This window comes from Molothrus ater, chromosome 2 (assembly GCF_012460135.2).
Source record: "Molothrus ater isolate BHLD 08-10-18 breed brown headed cowbird chromosome 2, BPBGC_Mater_1.1, whole genome shotgun sequence".
NCBI classification, from domain to species: Eukaryota; Metazoa; Chordata; class Aves; order Passeriformes; family Icteridae; genus Molothrus; species Molothrus ater.
In genome coordinates this window covers 98640681-98662373 of record NC_050479.2, presented here as the reverse complement: position 1 = coordinate 98662373, position 21693 = coordinate 98640681, and positions in this window count along the sequence as shown.

Genomic DNA, 21693 nt, shown 5'->3' with positions numbered 1-21693 from the left:
TTTTTTTTGCACATGAGCAGTCTTACTGTGTTCAGTGGAAGTACAGAATTCTTTAAATGAAGCACTGAGATGACTTTCACTACAGAATCTGGTCCAGAAACCTGTAAAATCTGACCTGTGAAACTTTGACTGCTAATTATCAAACTTTTCTTTCCCTGTTAACAAAGAAAAAAAAAACCAAAAAAAAACCACCCATAAATACCTGTTTAAGAGAAACAACAACAATTAAAACTAAATTAATCTAGTACTGAGATGTATTTTTAAAGAGGATTGATAATGTTTCAGGGTCATAGATTGGTAAATGCATAAATAACTTCTTCATCCTCTACTTCTCTGAGTAGAAACAAAGCTATAACTTAATATAACCTGGTTTCTTTATTTGTTCACTCTTTGCAACACAATGATTTGCAATTATGACAGCCTGAAGACTGTTTGTAGGCCACCATTAGTGTGCATGGCTCATAAATGGCTTTGTAGGTCACAGGTTTTGTCAGTCTAACAACACCTTTGAGCAGACTGATTTTCAGATGGGTGGTAGCTTCTTAACAGTTTCCAAAACTGGAGCTCCATCAGTAGGGATTTTTAGGGAGTCTCCAAATGGACGGTGTGGAGCATCAGGGCTTTCCCCACTACAGCTACAGCTACAAACTGAAACAGGTGAGAGACAGCTACAGACAGAACAATTTATTCAGCTATATTTATCTTCAGAGACTTCCTAGATATTGCCATCTTAAAATTTTCCTGGTGCTATCACTTTTAAGACAGTTTTTGCCTTGATTAAACCCCTTGAATAAAGAAATTATTATAAATGTATCAGGAATGATCAAAAAGAGACACCATGCTTTCATGCATCACATTTTTTCAGTCTTAAATTTAGTAGGGATTGAGTACTCAGGTTTTGTTCACAGCTCTTAAGTCACAAGGAAAGCAGTGGAAAAACAAAGCAGAACAACAAAAAATAGCAATGTGGTGGTGAAGCAGGTTGGCAGGTAGGATAGGGAGACCTTGGTCGTTGGGAGAGAACTGTTTGATAGATTGAATTGTTTGGTTCTGAGCTGTGTGGTTCAGCTCAGAGCTAAGATGGTGCTACAGGAGGGCTCTGCTGGTCTCACTTGTCAGCAAGAGGTGGTCAGGAACACCCAATAGAGCCAATGTTTGTACAATTGATTACAACTAATCATCACCAATGTTATTTGCTGTATACCCTTTCCATCAATGTTTTTCTAGCAGTAACAGAGGAAATTATTGCCCCTTTAGTTTTGTACACGTGCTCTGGCAGTCATTCATGCTTGAGAAAGGGACACAAATCTATAAAGTGTCTGGCTGACTCGGTGCTGTGCATTCAGGGCTTGGGGTTTACTTTTCTGAAGCTGAGTTGCCTTGTGTCTTTAAATGCTCAGAATGTGTAGCCCTGTGCATAAAGATCAGAATTTGTAGCTGATTTTCCTAAGGCTGGTCAAATTATTAGTCTCTATCAGTTACCCAGGCAGGAAATTACCCAATATTTTGTAATTATATCTCATACTCCACTTGTATAATACTTTGAAAACAATAATAATAATAATAATAATAATAATAATAATAATAATAATAATAATAATAATAATAATAATAATAATAATAATTTATGCAAAGAAATATCATTCTGTGCAATTTGATTTTGATTACTCACTGCTTGCTAATATTTTTTACGAAGTACATGCATCAAAATCACATGGTACTCTTTTTGCTTCCTTATTGGATACCTAAAAAACTTTGTGTGTTTGGTCTGAATTTTCAGGCTAATCACCATAAATGTCCATAATATGGACATTTCAAAGGTTTTACAAACATTTCCAGAAAAAATATTAGAAACTTAGAAACTCTAAAGTACTGTGATTATAGCAGCTCAAAATTCTGAATTTATGTTGTAGGAAGTTGAGAAAGAGTGAAAGGTTTGTTCTTATTTTGGAATGAAAATCAAAATATTTACAACTGCTGAATGAAGAGCTAACACAAAATATCTCATCTGAGAACTGTTAATTATGAAAATGAATAATCAGCACTTCTTTACTTGTGTTGTAACCTTGGCCATACTGAAAGATTAAAGAACAGCCTGAAAAGCCTGCAAAATAAAGTGAAGTGGCTAAGTGATCTGGAAATCTGAGACATGACTGCAGTTTTCTAGGCTTCCAAAATTCCTTCCACAAAGTCAAAAAAAACAGAGTTTCTGAAAGCTTTAGCTGAATAAAGACTGATTGAAGTGTCACTGATTTCAGCTGTGTTTTGTATTACAAAGTTACACATGCTTTATTCCATTTAAGCAAAAAAATCCCAAGAAATGGAGATGACAGGATAAAGGTCAATGGTCAAAGATGTGAGCTGTTTAGTGAAATTTACTGCAAAAGGAAAAATTACTGGTTATATCTCCATGCTTCTCTTTCATTTATTCATTTTTTAAATGAAGTAAAATGTCCTGGAACAAAGAAATTTCTTTGCAATATTGCTTGGTGTGATTTGGCAGAGCCCTGAGATAACTGGCTTTCTAAACCCTCATCAGCTAAGTGAAATGGAGCTATTTCTGCAAACATTTTACTTTCAAGTGCCATTGTTTTCCTTAAAGAAAACATTGAAATTGTATTGAAAAATATATTATAAACTCTGATGAGTGATGTCGATCCATAAATAACTATAGATAACAACTTTGTTGACTTGCATAAATATTGACTGTCAGTGTAATGAAAAATTCTAGTTTTGAATGTGCATTTTAAATGATATTTGATTGATTTCTACAGGTTCTTTAGAATTTCTACTGCACATTTCAAACAACGTTCTGCTTTTTGGTGGAGAAACAACATGTTTTCTCCAGTAAGTGAGGATGCCCTTTGCAAAAGATCCATTTTCACTTCTTGAGGTAAAGTGAATGAGTGTACTGTTTAATTATTTAGAAGGTGAAAGCTAATGGACTTCCTATAATGTGGGTGCTTGTAATTTCCTAGAGCATCCTTCTCTGTATACCTGTGTGTTGTTCATCTCTGTCCTCGTAAACCAAGTCTCCTAACCAGTTACAGGAATATTTGGGAAACAGAATGCAATGTTTTAAAGAAATTTCTTTGTGCCAGGATATCATTCACTTCATTTAAAAAAATAAGTAAATGAAAGAGAAGCACATATAATGTACAAATATAATCAGTAATTTTTTCTATTGCAGTAAGTTTCACTAAAGAGCTCACATCTTTGACTATTGACCTTTATGCTGTCATCTCTGTTTCTTAGGATTGTTTTGCTTCAATTGAGTAGAGCAGTGTAACTGCAATGCAAAACACAGCTGAAATCACTGGCACTTCAATCAGTCTTTATTGTGCTGAAGTCGCAGTTGGATGTCCCTTACTTAAACTGTAGTGTCACAATAAAGCAGAGTTGATTTTAACATAAGAAGGAATGGCAATCGTATGCAAATATATAAATGTCAGTGCAAACAAAGGGCAATGTGCAAACATACTTGCTCTTGGCAGAATCTGCTTTAATTTTCAAATGTAATAAAATAGAGTAGATGATAAGAAACACAGAAAAGAGGCATGATTAACTAGTCATACCATCTCCTGGCTGAAGTCTTCAAAGTCCTGCTGTTCAGAGCACTGAGATAAGTTACCTGAAAAGTGTGAATGCTGCAGCAGAGCCTAAGTTAAGCTTTCTCAAGACATTTAGAAAACATATTTAATCCTAAATGTTCCTGATCCAAATGTTACACAATTGAGTGCAGATCTGTGATGTGAAAACAGTATGCTGGCTTCCATCCACAAAAGAAATTAATGTTCAAACAAATCAGAGTGTTGTATAAAATGCATGTTACAAAAGTAAGTAGCAGATAACATTAAAGCACTCCACAAATGTATGTGATCAAATAATTTCAGAGGAAGCCTGCAAGCACCTCTAAAAATGCTAAATTAGGAGCATAATAGAAAAATATACAATGAAAGTAGAAAGGAAAATGTGAACGCGGTCACAGTCCAAAAATGGCAAAATTCAAATAGTATAAACAGGTGCAGAGGGCTCAGCAAGGAGCTCAGTGGATTATTCTCGGATTACTTTTAAATCTATGTTCAAATCCTCATTTTTACTGCAACTGAAATAAGCAACCGATGATATGAAATTTGTCTGCAATGGAAAGTAATCCATGTGCTAAAGACTTCAGGAGTCAGAAGAGGTTCTTCATGTTTCTAGGTGACTTACAGCAGCCAGGATCTATATCCACATGCAGGTCAGATTCTTCATCTGTCTTTTGATATATAATCTCACCTCTGTAGAAAGGCAAACTGACAATTTTTACTTACTTACAGCATATCTGTGGGAGAAAAAGGTATGTAGAAACTGAAAAATATTTTCACATAACTTAGACAACAATACAGAGTCTGTGAGGATGTTGAATTTCAGATTTAAAGGGTGATCCAAGGTGTGATATTTACATGCAGTTCCTCAGGTCAGAATGGCTGCTGTGTCAGTGAAGCATGAAGAGAATGCATACACACACCTATCCTTGGATACAGAGTCTCCAGACTTTCAGAGCAACTGTGGGTTAAGAGCTCCTCATCTCTGAGATGGATGCACATCCAGCCTGCCAAGTGGAGCTGCTGCTGTGGCTAGGCAGGGATCACACATGGGAGGCCCAGTGCATGTTATGGGATACATTTCAGCCCAGCCCTGGGGCTATTCCCATTGGAACTGCACTGGCATCCACACTGCTCACAGGCAGAGATATCTTAGAGCTTACAGCTCATTTCAAGAAGTGATACATCTTTTTCAGCCAAGTATATTTCCATTTCACCTCACCATTTCATCAGGATGAGACTCGCCCTCTCCCAGGGAGATGGTGCCATTTTCTGGGTGCATTATCTTGACCAACCCAAGTGACAGGGGTGCTGTGAGAGCTGTGGTGCATCAGCCATGAAGCACACAGGACAGCTGGTGGCTGTTGGCTTGGTGACCCCTGCAGAATGTGCCCTGCACACCACTTCTGGCCTGAGCAGAGCCTCCCTGAGCTAGACTCAGGCCACTCCTTCCTCCCTTCCCTGCTTCTGGACAAGTAAGCATGACACTCCCTGAGCATTGTGCAGGCCTCCAAATATATTTACCTCAGGGGATTTCCTGATCCTGATGCTGTTGGCCTGTAACTCCCAGCAGCTCTAATCTCCAGTGGCTTTTCTCTTATGTGTCCTTGGAATCATGTCAAGCTTTACATCCACAGACTTTTTTTGCGTCCTTAGTAGTGTGGCTGTTGTGTTCTGACCCTCAGCTGTGACTGCTTCTTTTGATTTGTCTTGTCCTGACATTTTTCTGTGACCTAGCATAGGTTAGAAGCTGTAACAGGAAAGGCATAATTAAACAAAAACCTTGCATGTACTGACAAGGAGTGGTGGAAGTACCGAATCCTTCATAACAGCTATATGAGGCCAAGAGGTACAAGATCATGTAACCTCAGCTGAATTTGGCTTAATATTTGATGGAGTCTATTCAAAGCAGTATAATAAACTCAGAGCATCTGCTTTTCATTGTCACTATTAATGTGGATTTTATATGTGACTGGCTCATAAAAAAAAAGATTCTGCTCTAAGGTGTTGTTTGTTCAGCATTGAGCTGAGGCACATGCCAGCTTTTCTACCCCCTGATGCAACAAGAGCATGACTCCTTAGCAATGTAGTATTTAGAATTTAAGCAATATTTGTTTATAAGTGCTCACCCAGCTGTCAATGTTTCCTAGCATCTTAAAAGTTACACAACTTCACAACTTCAGGGTTTTCTGTTGGCCATAAAAATTGTTCATTGTTCTTTTTCATCTTTTTGCTATATTAATTGAGTCAATCATTACAGAGTTATGATTACATAGTTATTTCTGTTACATTTGCTTTTAAAAGTAGTTTTCTTCTTCTTTCTTTCAGGAAGAATTTCTCCACTGAAAGGATTGTCAAGCATTCAAACAGACTACCTAGGGAAGTGATGCAGTTAACATTCATGGAAACATTCAAGAAATTACTGGAAAAGAGCAAAAAGTGACACAGTTTTTTTGCCAACACGGTGTTCAGTCTGAAACTCAATGTTCTTGGAGGTCTTTTTGAACCTTAGTGTTTCTATGATTCTATTCTATGACCCCCTGTCTCTTTTCTTGAACTCTTATCCCAAATCATGCCAGCGGTCAATATTTTGTCTCGTTCTCATCAGCAAGCTTTACCTTCAGCATTCAGCCTGGCCTCCCTTTTCAGCTTTCATGTCAAACACCTGTGTAGACACCTGACAAAAACAGGGGACTTCATGTTTTTAAAATGAAGCTAGTTCTTAAAACAAGTATTTGTAGCTGCCATTCCCACCCCTCCCATTTTGCAGAGGCAGACTTGCTGTTGCCTTCTCTGAACGTTTCACACCTGTTGGCCCAGCTCTCTCCTTCCCCATCAGTACATCCCTTGTACCTCCCTGGTGGTCTTGGCACGATATCAGCTCTTGTGCAAGTAAAAATAAGCAAGCTGTGTGACAGAAGAGACTCGTGGCTATATGTCAATTTTATTTTGTTGTTTGCTTTCCTATTCTTCAAGAGGGAAAGGGAGTCAGAGTTACCCTAGCCAGGAATGTGGGGTTAAAAAAGCACTTGCTTTTCAGAGGGACATAGCTATTCCTGTATAGTTTATGGCTTTGCCATGGCCCTAGAAGCACTCTGGCACCACAGCCTTCTCCCGTTCATGCCCCTTGTTCCATATCTACATACTTTAAACCTTTCAGCACGCATCGTGTGTGAATTGCCAATCTAGCAGCAGAAGTTCACAGAAGGGACAGTGTATCTTAGCAAAACTTCTCTCTTTATTCCCTCTTGTAAGAAGCATAGCTAGCTAAATCCTATCCAATATCCTTTTCAACATGGCATGCATACCACGTAGAGAAAGCTAGGCCATTCATTCCTTGGGTGAACAGGATTTTATGGAACAGAGCTAGATGATTCTTACAAATCAGTAAGAGTAACAAGATGAAAAAAATGAAGTCCCATTTAAGTTATCTGTTTGGAGGAAAAAAATGAGTCAACATTGACAATGTATTCTTCTTAATGAGGACAAATATTTATACCAAACAAAATTAACATATCAGAAAATGCAAGAGAGGCATATAATTAACAAAAGGCAAGGGAATTGGCATAACGCTGTTAAATTTTTCATTAATAAAATAACTGTTTTAAAATGTCAAAATGAGTATATTTTATTCATAAATTGTGTAGAATTTAGCACACTAATTAAAGACATAGACGCCGTAGATATTTACATGGCAATTAAATCCACAATGCCAGTGACCCAGCCAAATTAATGTTGGCCCCAACTTAAAAGTACACTGTATAAATAAATAATTCACACCATCACCAACGTCTTTGCTTAACCAAACAGTTCAGTGTAGAAAATTCTGGGAATTATGAATGACTTTGATGTGCTTAAAAAACCACAACAAAATAAAATGCAAAATAAAACACTCAAATGTTTTATTAGAGACTCGGATTCCAATCTAAGTTATATCAACAGTGATTGGAAGAATGCAGGCACAGCAGGTGATAAGAGTCCAGCTGTCTTTTTAAAGCAACTAAATCTGCTTTACAGATTCTTAGGCAGCAGAAGGTCTCTGCTTATAGTTCCACACAAGAGTCCTCCAGATCCTCAGGCATTGTCATGGGTTTTGACTGGGCCATTTATCACTTAGGAGTTATCAGGCTTGTGCCTTATCCTAATTCTTGTTCCTAGGAAGAAAGGGAAAAATCACCAGCAGCATGAAGAGAAAGGAATAGGCACATTTTAAATTACCATGTGATGGTGCATGTTCATGTGGTGGCATGTGGAGTTTCCTCTTTCCAGGAATTCAAATTTGATTGTCAGCAAGGAACAGCAACATATCAAAGGAGCTGTATAACAGTAGCTTGATCACTGCTTCCTTGAAAGTAAAATCCTACAAGGAGATAACCACCCTGGCAATGTTCCTGGAGAATCAGCCACTTGCTTTTAGAGTTGGGTGCAAAGTGGGGCACTGCTTCATCCTTGATCAGGTTGAGAAAGAAGGGAACAGTGTTAGCTGAAGTCTTGGCCTGTGCACCCAAATGTAGAACTGCTGTATGCTGATGCTCTGTATCTGCCTATGTTTAGTAGGAACCTCAGGCAGAATCACTAGTAGATGAGACTGACTAACCAAAGGAAGTGTATAAACAGAAGTGCTCTGCCAAACATAGGTCCCAGAGCCAGGTCAGGATGAGTTCAAGGTGATATAGAAAAGGAAGGGCCTGGAATGATGCTTGTATAATATTCTTCCCATTACAACATCCTGGCTTGCTCCTTCCTAGTGCCTGACATAACCCATACCCCACAGGAAACATGCTACAAAAGAGGGAAGAAAAGAACCATAAAATTGAATTTAAAAATCAGCTTTATTATATACTGTGGTCTGCTTGCACAGAGGTGACTAACTTTTTTAATATTAGGGGTAAACATACTGTGAGTGTAAAGCATGCAATCCATTCTTAGAACATCTGCCACCTCAAAACAAGTCTCAAAATGAAATTTAAGTATCCTGCAAATTATCTGCACAGAAGTGAATCTCACCACCATATATATTCTCTTACAGCCTACATTGCTGCTAGTGAAGTCCCAGGTAAAGAAGCAAAAAGGCCTTTGCATAATATCCACAGATGATTAATTCAGCTGCCCCGTAAGATGTCCAGGGTCCCAAGCACACTTATGTGGAGGGTCCAGGTTTCTCTGTGTCCCCCCAGGTACTGGTTCAATGGTGCTCTCAGGCAAACAGGATTGACAACAGGGAAATTGGGAGGGAGTGGCTGAGGGACATAGGAACAGGGGAAGGAGCCAATGGGGTCTTAACAGCTTTTTGAGGGAAGCTTCCTGTGTCTCCCTAAACCAGGGAATGCCCCCCAGAGTCTCCACAATATTCAGTATCTGATTTAAAAATTGGACTAGAAAATATAGATGAAGTGTTTATAATTTTCACAGGTTAAAAAAAGGCTGCAGAGGACCATGAAGCAGGTCCAGTTTGCTTTGAGCATCAGGGGTTTTTCTCCCTACCTCTGTCCTGTGTGAGGTACACAGTGTTATTATACATGCCATACAGAACAGACTACCAATATCTTATGGCTCAGGGTTACTAGAATGTAGCTTTTTTTTATTTTTTGCAATTACTTACAGGATTTAATAATGAAAAGTCCTTCTGAAGTAATGATTCTCCTAAAATACTGGATATAATCCTAGGTTCTTCTATTCCAGAAAGATATTGATAGGTTGGAAGATGTTCAGAGAAAAGTAACAGATGTGTTTAAGGCACTGGAGGGACTGATTTACGGAAGGAAATTGCCAGAAATAAAAATGAACATTATATTGAAGCTTTGACCAACCCAGAATGAAATGGGAGGTCGATGTGACAACAATGTATGGGGTTTATGAAAGGTGCAAGGTTCATTTATGGAAAGGAATTTGTGTGCAGGTCATCCAAGGGCTAAGATAGTAGGACGTAAAGTAATGGATAGAAATATCAGGAAAAAAAGAAAAACAAATGCAGAGTTGCAGAGTAGCAGAGTTGCATCCCACGAGAAGCCACTGGATTATTTTAAACAAGCTTTGGTAATACACTGGGGGCTGTATCATAAGGGAAAAGCCCTACATAATCAGGGAGAGAGATTTAATAATGTTTTCTCTTTCTAATTTCATTGACTCAGCACATCACTTCACAATGTCTGCTGTTACAATTATCCTTTCCTTTTGCTTTTTCAGATTTTTTTTTTACTCAGACATGCCACTCAGCCAGCAGTAACAATGATTTCATAAATTATTCAGCAAATGGCTTCACATCTCCTACACACAAATGTCCAGTTATCTGTCATAGCAGTCCCTTGACCATGAGGAGTTATACCAAGTCTCTGGGGAGAGTGCCTGCAGTCAGATCCACCTCTTCCCATCCAAGCTCTCCTCTGCAAGTTTGATTATCTGAGGTTAGCTCAGCTTCTGGGCCCACACCATTGAAATGCTGAGTGTGCTTGGTTTGGGTTCATCCTTCAGGACTGGCACTTGTGGTCATAGCTCAGCATAGAGGCCATGTCACTAAATCATAATACATCGAGTCTGGTACTGAATTTGTTCCATAATAACTCTTCCTGATACAACTCTGCTGATCTTGTCTCAGTCTTTCTTGGGTTTCAATACTTTAGCTGCATGATTGAAAGCTCTCATTTTTGGGGCAGAATTTCCAGAATAGGAAAGTGATCCTCATATTGGCTCCTTCTCTGCTTTCAAGCCATTGCTGCATGCAATTTTTCTTGTAATGTACTTTTCCAGTAATGGATTCAAGCAAACATCACTTCAGCCAAGGTCATAATTTTGGACTGAGCAAGGTAACAGATCTGTTTATATGCAATTCCAACAAAAGCTCTTACAAAAACAGCAGTTTCTGGTAAGTATTAGCAGAGCCAGTTGTGACCTGATCTTGCAAGCTCATCCAGACTCTATGACTTTGTCTGGAGTTTTTGATACACAAGGGAATATTTCACTTCACAGTCCCAGTTAAAATGAGGATCTAGTTCCTGAATGGATATATTGAACATTCTTCCAGGAGTAAAACATCAGTAACAGGTTCAAACTCAGTTCTTTATATAGAGTTCTTTATATAAGCTTTCTAAAAACATTTTAGAGAATAAATTAATATTATCGCCTCTATATCCCCTTAAGAATTCTACTTCTTGTCTTGAATGAAAGACCAGTGGTATTTTTTTCCTTCATCACACATATTTTTTAACACGTCCCCAAAGACCACCAACAAAACTCATCTCCAGGAAATCTATTTTGTCATTTTAGTACTCTCAATTTTAAAACTTTTTTTAAATTACAGATAACCTGAATATTTCTGGATGTAATGTAAGCCTGTCACTGCTTTTCTGCCTTGCTGGGGACTTTGAAGAGTCGGCCATGCTTTTGCTCTCTGCTACAATCAGAACTCATTCAATCTGCTGCTAGAGAATGTGCTTTTCTATAGTTTTTTTTCATGATCTCCATTGCATTCCTTTTCATTATCCCTACATTTCTTGAGGTGCTCTGCCCAAAACTGTACAGTTGTTCTAATATTCAGCTGAAGCTCTATGGAATTTTGAATAGAAGTCAAAGTCTATTTCACTTATTCCCAGCTATACCTTCTGATAGAGCATTGAACTTTTACAAAACAGCATGAAAATACTGACTCTTGTTGAGTGTTTAGATTCCCAGATCTGTTCTGTGGAAATGCTATCTACAGTGTTATTTTTGAGCCTGAGTTTATTCATGGTGATGATTCCTCTCTATGTACTATCTACTTGGCCCTACTGAATTACAGTCTCTTTTTATAACTCCAGTTCTATCCCCCTTCTAGGGCATTCCAGATTTATCTTGTTTTCTGACACACTTGCAGGTCCACTTAGTTTGGTCACCATGCCAGATTTTAATAATCTCCATCCTAGTAGTCATTGATGAAAATATTAAGTATCACTGCATCACAGACAAACACTTTTAAAACTCCAGAATCACAGCATAACCTGTCCAAAAAACACTCATGTTTTCTCTCCAAATACAGCTTTCCTACCAGCTTTATTACTCCCCTGTGATATGTTCATCCAATCTATACTTCCCTTGCTTGTTCATGTGGTCTTCCTGAGATATCCCACAAAAAAAATTGTTAAATTATATGATGTGTATATTTTCCCTAACCACAAAGGAAAAGCATGTTATCATCTTCCTGAAATGAAGGAGTTGTTTGGTATGGTGTCTCTCTAACAAATACTCAGTGGCTGTTGACTCATCTTCTTGTTTTCTTTCATGTATTTACAGATAGGTTGTGGGCTTCTTTGTTTCAATAATTTTCCTTCCTTCCCTTTCTATAGTGTTAGATGCTTTGTTTGCCTTTCTCCTGTCATTTGCATATGTTGTTTTCTGTGAATTGTTTCTTTCTGCAATCTCTTTTGTGAGTTCCTATACATCATCTTTTGTCAGAAGATGTGATTTGTTGTGTATAGACAAGCAGAGATGTTGTATGACTTGGAGCATGTTCTGTTTTGAATTTCAATTTTTGTTTCAATTTCTGCATGGTTTTGAGTAAGTAACCTTAATGGAGAAGGCATCATAAAGCTGATTTGCCAGGATCATTCTGATTTTCCTGATATTTTTATACACTGGCTGAAACAGAAGCATTTAAAAATAATTATCTTTTAAGCCACAAGCATAATACTTCCAGATTATGCTCAAGCATAGCTAAGACTCTCTGAGTGTTCTGGTATAGTTTGGTTCTTTCAGTGTCTGAAACAAGACAATGATTGTTTCCAGGAAAATGTAGACTCTACATTAAAGACAACGTTCTGCAATATTTTGCTTCCAAGAGTTCACTAATTTCTAGGGAGGAAATAAAAAATCCAGTAAATTGTAATAAAGCACTGCTCTTTTGACAATGAAAGTTGTCATTTCACCCCTAATGTTACTTTTATAGTTTCAAAACTTGTTCTTGGCTACATTTCAAATATTTATAGCTCTCATATAATGTGTCTCAAGCAAATAGCCAGTCTTGCCAACTCTTGCACATGTGCTAAACTCTGCTATGTGAGGTAGTTAAGCATGGGAGTGTTAGCAACAGCAGAGCCCCAACATTAGAAGACTACAACTTAAATCACATTGACAGACCAAAGCAACTGCTGCATGTTTCACAGACACATGTGGAGATCTGTGCAGGACTGGAACCTTTACAAGGTGATAAGAAAGGGAGATGATGCAAGACCACATGGAAGAAATTCAGCATAAAGATGGGGCACTAGATAAAGTGATTTCACAAATTAGTGAATGGAGTCTGTACTTATGTTGCTGTTTATATTCCCTTTTTTTCATTTGTTTAAAGTAAGCTTGTCCTCTTTCAGCATCATGAGGCACTCAGAGACGAGCAAGCTCCATTTCTCATAAGCCACTGAGCATTTTGGAACTGACATTCAGAACAGTCACATCTCTGAAACAGAGAAAAATAATAAATAAATGCATTTTTCTTTCTTACACATTTGTGACATTTCAAAATCGAAGTCTTTTCAGCAATCTTGGTAGTTGAAATAAAGGAAAACAAACAAGTGGTGGCAATTTGCTTCCTGTTGATCTGGGGTGAGTTTGAGAAAGGGTAGCTGGCTGCCTCAGCTCCATGGGCTTGAGGAGAGTGGAGCTGGGCGCCTGGCCTGTGCCTGTCTCAGAGGTGTCAGTGGTGAAGTTACTGCTGCCTTCAGCACTGAAGGGTCAGGCCTGCATGGCTGACTGTGACTCCATCGTTGGGGGATCCAATCCTTCCTGGCAAACACACGGGGCCATTCACCACCCCGTTAGCCTTGCCACGGCTGCTGGCTGTGTTTGAGTGTTCATTGATCCGTGCTCATTTTGTCCAAACAGCTGCTGCCCTCTCTTGGGACGTGGTGCAGCTTGGCCTGAGCACTGTGTGAAGGGTGGACACATCATCCTCTTTTGGCCTGGAGGTGTGTAAGCAATTGACCATAATGCACTGGTTTACTTCATGGCTGCCCAGCTCGGTGGCAGATGAGACTTTGCATACCAGCTTTGGAACTCACTTTTCTGCCCCTTTACACACCTGCACTATCCCCTGTGTTTCCTGTGTTACCCACCTCCTTCTCTGCTGCCATCCTGTCCCCTGTGGTACACCTCTGTGTGCTCTGCTGCTGCAGACCTGTCTCCCCACTGCCCTGCAGCCTTTGTCACAGCCTCTCCTGCCTCCTGTTCGTGGGCAGCCTTGTCTGAGATCACAGGCATGCAGCACAGCCCCACTGCAGGCTGCAAGCAGAGCAGGTATCCCCCAGCCAGCCAGGCTGAGCAGGAGAGCCTCCAAACCAGCCCGAGACAAATCTGCTCCTGCCTGCCTGTCAGGCTGTGAGACATGCTGCCACTCAGCTGCTAGCACACCATTTCCAGACCAGATGCTCTGCGGGTCTGCTTTAATTTGGTCTGAGCTGTGGTGCAAGCTTTATTTTTGTGTCTATTTTTCAAGTGCTTCTTCATCCAGTTCTGTGATTTTTATACACTAGTTTCTGTTTTAACCCTTAATTTACCGAGGACTGTTCTGTACATAAACTGGAGACTCCTGCAAACTCTCTTACCACACCATTTTCCTGCATGCTGCTGCTTTCCTTTCTGTTAGTTTAATGTCAGTGTATAGCGAATTTCCATTTGCTTTCAAACCATGTCAGAGGAAAAGCAATTCCTGCAAATTTTTAAGGCACCTTAGTTATATAGAAGACTAAGCCTCCCTTAGATGCCCAGGGACTTGAGTGAATTTAGATGAGAAAAGGGAGTCAGCTGCTTAAGGCCAAAAATCTTCAAGATCTGTAAATAACTTTAGACTAGACTGAAAAAGAGTTTTTTAAACCCATACCTTACATTACCTACAAAATTTCCAATAGATATTTTTAATCCCACTAGACATTCATTTTTTTGTATCAACCTTCATTTATAAACTCTTCAGTTTTAAATGATCCCAGGATACTTCTGAAAATGTTTTCCTTATACTTTTTTTACCCAATGTTTGAGGCATGACATTTTTCCCCCCCAGTTGGTGGCCTCTACAGATGTTTAATATTTCTTTGGTGGTAGAAGACTGACAAGTCTGATAACAGCAGGTTCTAACCTAGTTATTAAATGTTAACCTCTTGAGGTTAAACAATTTCTTCTGATATCATTAAAAATGCCCCAGGAATCCTAATGTACCCTCCTCACTTTTGCATCAGTTGTGTAAGGAGAAAAATATTGTAGTTCTTCCCACTCCAGACACCTTGTGCAGAGCAGTCAGACAAGAAGTCTTTGTGCCCTTAATTTATTTTTTCTTCCTGTTCTGACAGGATCCCCTGCCAGAACTCCCCAAAATTCCTCAAACTGCCTGCAGTTTGCAGGGATTTGAAGGTATAAGAGTCCAGGAGGGCCTATTGTGAAACACATAGAGCAAACTCCCTTTACCAACATTTACTTCAGAAAATCAGGGCCACTTTCAATCCTTCTGCCAACAATCCCATACCAAGGTGTGCTCCATCCCTGAACAGTTAACCCCCTCAGAGATTTTGGAAGAACTGCCCCCTGCAATGTCAAGAGGCATTACAGCTGCTTGGTCTTTATGACTTCTGAGCCATTTATTGGTGTGCCTGTGTTCAGATTTATGTGTCTCACTCAGATAGGAACAATTTAGCTTATTACTCACCCTCCCCAACATGATGTCTACAGACTGACATTTAATGGTACATTCACCCAGAAGAATGGATGAGAAGTCCAAAGCAGTTAAAGGAAGAGACATTTTAATTTCTAATAGCAGTCAGGATATTGGGAATGGATGACGCATCCATCAGCTAAGTCAAACTGCTGGATTTTCCTGTTGCAGTACAGACTTCTATTATAGCCTCATTGATAGTGCTCAGCAATCTCTCAATGAAGTGCACTGTGTACAGTAATTGACGTGTAACCTTTCTTTAGGACGAAAATGAAGTCCATGAATAAAAGCTGCCTGTTTAGGGCTGCACTCCAAGGTCCGGGGTATAGTTCTGCTATCTCTCATTTCTCTGGTGCATGCAAAAGGGAGAACACCTGCAACTGCTTGGCAGGAGGGTTTTGTGACTAAAATGTTCTTTTCACGAAGGTGAGAAGCATCTGAGTTAAAAAAACTATTTTTGCCCTTATGTAATGTCCCTCAGTGGACTGGCATCCTCTATAATTGCTTTGTTTTGTGCTGGGTTCCTTTCCTACCAGTGGTGTCATTGCCCTCCTTCTCCCATCATGGCATCATGCCAGAGCCAAGGCAATAGAGGAAGGCCATATTTCCATGCCAGAGTACATGAAGGTGTCAGTGGAACCTTTGTGAGCATTTTGGGCCTAGCCAGTTTATTCCCACTCACCTTGTTTCTGTACTAAGCATGTAGAGCACACATTGCCTACTTCGAATCTGCAGGACCTGAATTAGCCTTGACATGCTGCAAAAACTGGCTTGAATTCCTTTCCTGGGATTTTCTCATTGCTCCTTTCTTAATCAGGGATGGCTTTTGTCTGTTTTTCACTGAAAAAGAGTGTTGTAAGCTGCAGACATCATAGCTGAGAAGAAGACTGTAACAGAAACATGCTTTTTGACCAAATGTTTGTAGGATTGGAAGTCAGCGCAAAAAGTATTGCAGAAGTGTTGCTTGGCTGTCTGACAGAGAAAGTGATTGCTTTTTACTGTTGCTGCAAAAATGCCATATAAGGTTACTTTAAAGTTGTGTACTACATCTAACTTACTCTTTAAATAACCAGGACATAGGGAGAAGAAAGCTAGAGGGTGGGGGGACCGCACCAAGGCTCTCTGTAATAACATGTTTGATGATGTTTACTTTTTGCTTTTGAAAGAGGAATGAAGTACCTTCTCTTTGGAGAGAGGCAAGAAAACACTTCTTTCTAAAGTACCTGGGGCCAGGATCAACTTCTGTTCACAGACACTGGCACACCAATTCCCTTGTCTTCAGCAGGAGCTGCTCATGCATCTGAAGAGAGCCCCTAGGCTCTACAGGTTTGATAACTTCCCAACAAGGAGTATAAGTTTCTCCCTTCTCAGTTTTTATCATTTACTCACTATCCTCCAGACACATCCTTTGTTAAACTGAAAGCCTTGAGAGAAAGCGCCTGTCTCTCCAAGGCCCTGCTCATGTGTGTAAAAGGCAATTATGATTCTTCCATGTGGAAGATTTTAATAGACATCTTCTGCCTACAGCTTGATTTGTACTTTTTGCCTAGCCTACCTGAGAAGCCCAGAAATGGAGAGTGCACAGCTGTGATTGTGTTCCTGCATGGGTCTGTGCAGGGGGGGGTCAGCACACTGCCAAGCAGAGTCCATGCTCAGCACTCTGTTTCTAAGGGACCTTTTCCCCACCTTTGCCCTTGTAGCTCTCTCTGTTACCTAACCTCTGAATAACCATTAGCAGGAGCCAGACCATTGAATTTTCAGTGAGGCAGTAGGGTATTTCTCTTAGTTGACAGCTTTGAAGGCTTCTTGCATATCAAAGGGCTTTCTGCCAGAACCACCTGTGTGAAGGGTGGCATCAGCTGAGAGACTGAGGGCTTTCTCTACAACAAAGCCCCAGAATTACCTGACATTAATGTGGCGCTGGTGTTTCGCTTCTGGCCACAGGTACAAGGACACTTCTTTTGACAGTGCTGCAGAGTTTGTCACCTACCCTACAGCTGTGCCCTGGTAGATATATGTGTGAGATGCTCCTCTGTTTAACCCTTCTGCCAGCCTGTAATGTGGGAACCGCTCTTTAAACTCCCAGCACAATAAGTTCTTCACTACAGGCCGTCCTGTCTACCCTCCTTGAACACAAGAGAGAAAAATTATGATCTTCACAACTGAGAGTTAAGAGCTGTAAATCATGAATGAAACCTCACATAAATCTTAGGAAGCACGAAGATTTAAGATGCACCTTAGCTTTCCCTTTTCCTGTTGTCTTTCTTAAAAGGTTTCCTGCTCAATCTTCTGCGCATCTCAGACCCTGTTCTGTGGTGTGGAATTCTCCCTGTACACATACAAGGTTCCTAGTTTAGACATCACAGAGCCCACAGGCACTGGAGGGGACTGGGTATGATTAACAACATGGGTGCTGCTTTTCCCAGTTTCTGAACACAAAGCATTTATTGTGCCATTAATACTATATATCCTTGTGTGTAGTATGAGCCTGTACAAGTCCATACTGCTCTGGGATTGAAGGCATAGACTAGTTTTTCAGTCTTACCACAATAATGTGTGTTTCAGCATACTTTAATGCCTTCAGAATTTTGTCAACATTTCCTAGCTGGGGGATCTTTTCTGCTTCACTTGTTATCCATATGACAGTAAAATAAATAGTTCGTTGGAAGTACACAAAGAAATTTTAGACTTAAAAGTTGGAATGCAGGGTTTTTTTTCTTTAAGAGAACACTTGAATTTTGTCTTAGAAGATGTGAAGTTTTGCCAATTTCTTGTTCATATTCATAAGGTATGAAGTCTGAGTAATACATGAAAAATGCAAGTATCCATGTAGCTAGGAACTGCCAGCCGAGAGTCATAGATAGGAATATGAATAAGGATCCCAGTAAAATGTTTCCATGTTGTTTAAACTCTGGCATTAAGTTACTTCTAGTGAAAGATGCTGCAAAGTGAAGTTTTCCAATTTTTGGAAGAAGGAGACACAACACAGTCAGTGACAAAATAAGCCTCCTACAGATTTTTCTTTCAGGCTGTCTTCACCAGCTGTAAAAAACTAAAATGATATGGAACTGAAAATCCTGTTAGCCCATCGAGGCCCTTTTCTACCATTTCTGACAAAAGTAGTGGCAATTGTGATTCTGGATCCAAAGAGCAGAAGAAAATGTTTCTTGCATGTTGGCTTATTAACAACCACCATTAACATCTACCAATATGCCATCTACTGCAGACTCCAGAATGAGAGCCTGTTCATGTGTAAATGTGTTCAATAAACATGCAGCAAATCAGGCACTTTTTCTTTTTTCCAGTGAACATTTTGTCAAGAATGCTTACAGATCTGACTCAGACATAAAGGTCTATACAGTAAGCATGTCAAAGACTCCAAATATTTTCATATTTTTTTCAAAGCAATGAGTATCCTTTTGGGGTGCTCAATAGCAGCCAGCATCAGAGTGTTCGCTGAAGGTTACAACACTTACAAATAAATACACAATCTCTTTGATTTTGAGAGAAATCTGTCTGTAACCCAGGAAAACTGGAAGTTGCTGATGGCCTAATGCAGGAACAAGGATTTTCTTTAGAAAATCTTCCCATGAGTAATATGACTTTTTTTTCTATAATAAATATTTTTGTTATAAATGGATATTTCTATTATTTTTAGATATTAATAAATCCTTTCAGTACCTTTTTTTTCCCTCAGTTTTGCTGAGGTCAGCAATATAGGAATTTTCCCTTTTATCAGTCTGACAGTTATTACCTTTTTTATTTCCTCCTAGTTCTTCTATCACAATATAAAACAAAAAAAGGGAGCTTCTGACCTTTGTAGAGCCATCCAGTATTTTGTACACTCCTATCTGCATGGCTGCAAGGGCTAAAAAATACCTATTTAAAAATATTTCTTTTTTGTTGCTGTAAAGTCAAATATCAGTCAAATTTAATGTGATTATTACATGTAAAATGTGATTCTGGTGGAACATGGCCATCAACTGGAAGAAGCTCAATGAGTTCCTTGCTCTGTATTGATTTATTTGGATGTTGCTAGAAGAACTTTATCAGTATCGTGTCTGAAGAAGGTCTATTTAGATTGTAATTCATTTCTAGAGGTGTAGGAAAGAGTTGTCCCTTTAACTGGCTGACACCCAGCCATGGCTTTCATGCATTGTCAGCATGAAATACTTGCATGTTCTGCGAGTATATTTTGAAAGACACACCCTCAGCTGCAGCATTTGTCCATTCCTCTGAAGTATGACATTTTTAGAAAAAAAAATTACTTCGAAAATCTTAGAGAACCCCCAGCTGGAATATATTATTAAAAACAGTCTGCAAAGATAATATATCCATTAATACTGTCCCAGACTGATCCTTCTAGAAGCTAAGTATTTTTCTTCCAAGTTTTGTTTTTAAATTTCTCTGAGCTTTCTCAATAACCATTTACTCATCTGTCTCTCACCAAGAAAAGTCATACACTCAGTGTCTACCAACACCAATGACTTTTAGAAGCCATTGTCTTGTGGGTGCCATGAAATATTCACTAGACAGCTCAAACTAGTTTCCAAATATGAATATCTGTCTGTGGATTGCTTCCAGAGGCAGATGGGGCACAAATCAAAATTCATATGAATCTTATTTTAAAAAAATTGCCCTATAACAAAAGAGCTTATTTGGATGAATTAGAGAATAGACAAAGGAAGTTATCACTGCAAATAAAGTATTCATTAAATTAAATATTTTTCAATTATTAAAGAAATCTACGTTAATCTACTAGGAAAAAGTTATGTTCTAAGGCAACAATGACATTGATTTATGCATAATTGGACATAAAAGAGCAAAATAACATTGAGCTTTCAGATATCTTAAGAACAAACTGAAGGATTCTTGGACATTTTTACAGACTAACAATAGTCAGTGCCCTTACATTTAATGTTTAAATCATAATATCAAAGGATGCAGTCTACTTCCTCGAGCTTCAGGAATCCAGCAACATGGCACATAGCTCATGCTTATCAAGGAAGAAAATGCAGGCATTTCCAGAGGATAATTATTGCTTGTATTTGAGACTCCTGTAATGAGGTGGAAGAAGGCAGCTGCCTTTTCTTGAGCTCAGGAATGCTGAAAGGTTACACTGGATTACCAAGTGGGTGCACTTCTAGTTCATGATGGAGTCACAGAGAGAGGCTGTGCATCAATGAAAACATGGGCATATTCTGAGGATTGGGACATCTCAATTTTACTGTAAGGAAGGAGGTGAGAGTATTGGAGGAGGGGAAAAGGGTGGGCCCTATGCAGTGGGAAATGGGCCTGATTGCTGGTATTGGTCTGGGAAGCTAGGAGAACTTATGTTAACAAGTACCAGTTCATGATGTTCTGGTCAAAAAAAGATTACCCTTTAAGGAAATCTAATCTGTGTTTATGGGTGGATGTGTTGTGTTTAGGGAAATTTGGGTGGTCCCGAGTCATCGAGAGCTGCACTAAATGTTGAGCTGTGAACACCAGAACTAGGCACCCCCAGCCTCTGTTTCTCTAAATCCCCTCTGCTCTACTCTGCAACAAAAGGAAAATAGGAAAATGGGTGGATGTGGGGCTGTAGGCAAAGTATCAGGCAGCTACGACTGAAAAACTTGAATTTGTCAATCTAGTAAGAACAGCCTTGAGAATAATGCTGTATATCAGTAGGAGCACAACTGGTTTCCTGCTCTCAGATAAGAACCATTTTACCATGCTTTCATAAATCCATCCCCTTGAGAGGATATGGATACTGGGTGACAGTATCTTGGGTACTCAATAATGGTACTGGGTGATAGTGAATGGTATCCAGTGTATGAAGCAAAATGTCTCTAACAGGCATTTTTATCTTGTTTAAATTATGAGAGATAATGACAAGAATACATCCTCAGTTGTTTATCCTCTATATTTTTTACCCAAAGCTTGCATTATCTAATTTCTGAGCCATTTTCAATTGCTTTTTCAGTCTATACATGTTCAGGGCACATGGTTGGAAGGCAAAAGAGTAAGTTAATGGCATAATGTCAGCATCAGTGGTGGTACAGCTAGAGAGGTTAAAAATAAATAAATCCTTTCTGAGCTTCATTTGGTATTGTGTGAGCTATGAAGATCACCTCTTGCAGAGCTCGAAAAACCCCAGACATTCTTGTGACCATCACAAAGCACAATATTACTTTTCAGCCTGCAGGAGGGACTTGGGGTCCCCAAAAGTCTTTCTTGTTCCTCTGATTATTTAGTACCTGCCAGCCACTAGCTTAAACATTGGTGATTATAGGATTGATAACCAGAAATGGGCTATTTTTCTAGGAAGACAGGGAGAGAGTGGCAGGAATTTGCCTGAATATAGTTTTCCTAACCTGTTTTTCACCATCTCAGTGTTTGGGTTATATGGTGCTTACGGACACTGTTTCAACCAAAGGGAATGACAAAAAGGAAAATAAA